This window comes from Notothenia coriiceps, unplaced genomic scaffold (genome assembly GCF_000735185.1).
Source record: "Notothenia coriiceps isolate Sejong01 unplaced genomic scaffold, NC01 NC01_scaffold00017564, whole genome shotgun sequence".
NCBI classification, from domain to species: Eukaryota; Metazoa; Chordata; class Actinopteri; order Perciformes; family Nototheniidae; genus Notothenia; species Notothenia coriiceps.
The window spans coordinates 701-4137 of record NW_011350265.1 but is presented as its reverse complement, the minus strand read 5'-3'; the positions used below and the strand labels follow the sequence as shown (position 1 = coordinate 4137).

Sequence of the window (3437 nt, the reverse complement as noted above, 5' to 3'; positions counted from 1 at the left end):
CACACACACACACACACACACACACACACACACACACACACACACACACAGGGCACTGTTTGAGTATCATGCCCTCTTCAGGCTGTTAGCTGTCTGTGAGATGAGTAATATAATACAGATTTTTCAGGAGATACTAATAAAGAGTGAAGAACATGCTCAACTAAAAGGTTTAACAGAAAAAATACGTTAATTGTATTTAGTGAATTAAACACTGGTGAGATTGCCAATGTACAGTTAAAATAATACATATAATACATTTTATTTAAGGGCGCCTTTCACGACACCCAAGCTTACCGCACAACTTAGTAAATACTCCAAGAGGTTAAAGGCAACAGAACACGATAAAACAAAAAACAGGCGATCAAGGCAAGGCAAGTTTATTTATATAGCACCTTTCAACACAAGGCAATTCAAGGTGCTTTACAAAAATGAAAGGCATTCAGAAAAAGGCATTTAAAAACAGTCATTAAAAAGCAAAGATAAAAAATAAACATTAAAAGAAAAAATACATGAATAAAAAGTTACAGTGCAGTCTAAGATTTGAATAGTTCACACAGAAGTTCCACTTTACTGATGCCTTTCTTTAAGGTTTCTCCGAACATGAGCTGTGTACGTTTGTATGGCACATACGTCCCGAGCAGCATACACAGAGAAAACCAGCCAGGACAAAGTCCCCAGACACTGATCGGTTACTAGCCCCAAATGTTCATTAACCAAAAACGAAACACAACCGCTCAGTTTCAATTAAAAGCAGCGGCAAAAAGAAAAGTCTTCAGCCTGGATTTAAAAGTAGTAAGAGTTGCAGCGGACCTGCAGGTTTCTGGGAGTTTGTTCCAGATATTTGGAGCATAATAATTGAACGCTGCTTTACCATGTTTAGTTCTGACTCTGGGGACAGAAAGCTGACCCGTCCCTGAAGACCTGAGAGATATGGATGGTTCATAATTTAGCAGGAGGTCAGAAATGTATTTTGGGCCTAAACCATTCAGTGCTTTATAAACCAGCAGCAGTATTTTGATCATAGTGGACACAAACGATGGGGAGAGGTTATTCAGGGGACTTAGGTGATGGTGAGTGACTGGTGTTAGCCCAGTTTCAATGGTTTATTTGCAAAGATTTGTACTTATTTAATACATTAGTAAACTTGTTTTGACATTTTGATAATTTGTTATGATATTTTTCCAAACGTACCAATCAATAACCTTTTTACAAATTACATTTAGTATTACATTTATTTAAAGAAATATATTTTAATTATATTTGTATCCCATTTTCTGTGAAATTATTTATGTTTTTAATATATTTTATGGATATGTTTCTGTATTATACTATGATTTTTTAAAATTACATTTCTAATACATTTATGATATTTGTAATGTTCTTTGGGATATTTTTAATGAATTTCTTTGACTTTTTGTATGCCTTTTGTAATGATAAACCCTGCACAGTCAGTGTATTATCTGTTGCTCTTATTCTTTCTTACATTTGTATTTTATACTTTGATTTTGATTTTAATATGTTCACATTTTTATTTATTTTTTGCTTTTTATATTGTCTTAAAGTGATATGTCTTCAAACTTTTAATACAATTTCTGATGTAACAACCGTATAATATTGCAACCCCCCCCTCCAAATAAATAACTGAACAACTAAAGGTAATCTTATCTATTTAGCACATTTCTCTGTTTCCTGTGACTCTCCATAATACCGCGTGGCACTTGGAGACACAAAAAACCAAGGAGGAGGGGCGAGCTTCCTGTGGGCACGCATGCGGTGATCTACAAACACAGCACCATCATTCCACCAATGGCTGAGTCCCATCCGCATGGCTTACAGATCTACTGTGGGAAGTCTAACGTTGCTGAATGCCTCCCTACTATCTCAGCATCCTTCCCAGGGAAAAAAGCAGAAGCCAAACAACAAAAAGTTTCCTCCGACGGGAAAGAGGAGTCGCCATGGATGAAAAGGAGCAAATTAGTGCGGGTAAACCGGCGAAAACTTAAAGAATGATAACATAACTCAGGGTGTGTGTAGTTATTTATCTGAAAAAGTCCCCAAAGTGAGGGGAAAGTTTGCAGATATGTCGCGGGACAGCGAGGAGGACCCCAAAGCTGCAAAAAGGCAAAGAAAGAGGAAACAAAAGGAGAATAAAACCAGGACTGTGCACGCTAATATACTGTACGACCACGCCAAAGGGGAGGAAAACCCCAACAGACACTATTCAAATAACAAGATAAAGACCACCAAGTACACCGTGCTGTCCTTCCTGCCCAAAAACCTCTTCGAGCAGTTCCACAGGTTCGCTAATGTTTACTTTGTCTTCATCGCTCTGCTCAACTTCGTCCCGGTGGTGAACGCGTTTCAGCCCGAGCTGGCTCTGGCCCCGGTGGTCTTCATCCTGTCGGTCACCGCCATCAAGGACCTGTGGGAGGACTACCGGAGACACCGGTCCGACACCGAGATCAACCACATGGACTGCCTGGTGTATTGCAGGTGAGAGGCAATGTAAAAAGCATCATCAAGATAACAATCAGTAATTTATATATATTTTAAACGACAGCTAAAGACACATCTTTTTAGATTAACTTTTTATTAGCAACCTCCCACTTTAAATGTTATTTTAGTCTTTATCATTTACCTACCTTTATATTGTTTGTATAAGTCTTAATCTTTTTATTTGTATTTCTGTTCACTTCATATTTTATATTATTATATCGACTCAGTTGTCTTGTGTCTTATCTGTCAGAGAGAAACCATTATTCATTTTAATTTTAATGATCATACATTTAACCTCCTTGTGTCTATTAACCTGATGAAATGTTATATTGTGTTGCATGTAACTTTTTAAAGCTCTTAACAAATAACCTGAGGGGAATTTCTTGTTGTTTGTTTTTAACTTGTGATGATGTCATTTAGTAAAGCACTTTGAGCTGCATGTGTTGTATGAAAAGTGCTATACAAATAAAGCTTTATTATTAGTATTTATTATAAAATTCATAGTATAACATGTAGAAAAAAACGTTACAAATACGTCTTTAAAAACTGACATAATGTCGAAGAAAAAAGGCACACAAATATGATAACATTGAAAAAGAATGTCATTAAAACAATAAGTGCAGGTAAGATTCATACAATATATAAAAAGCAACAACTGCTAAAAATGTTAACTTATTCGTATAAAATCATTGTAACATTGTAACAACAAAAAAACCTTACAAATGTCACAAACACATAAATAGTGTCACAGAAAAAGGCATAACAAGAAGTGGAAAAGTGTAATTAAAACATATTTTTGAAGAAATGTGATTTTAAAAAAGGGCATGTGTCATATGCACAAATGTTCTGGCCACAATCTGAAGTTTTATATTTTGTATTTACGAACATGTGTGCTAATTACCCATACCATGTAAAGATGAGTGTATATGACAGGTTGTTCA

General features: G+C 35.8%; 1 pseudogene; it reads left to right on the top strand.

Moving 5' to 3' along the window:
• Positions 1-1899: 1899 nt before the first annotated feature.
• On the top strand, positions 1900-2497 carry LOC104950452 (probable phospholipid-transporting ATPase VA pseudogene; annotated as a pseudogene).
• Positions 2498-3437: the final 940 nt, after the last annotated feature.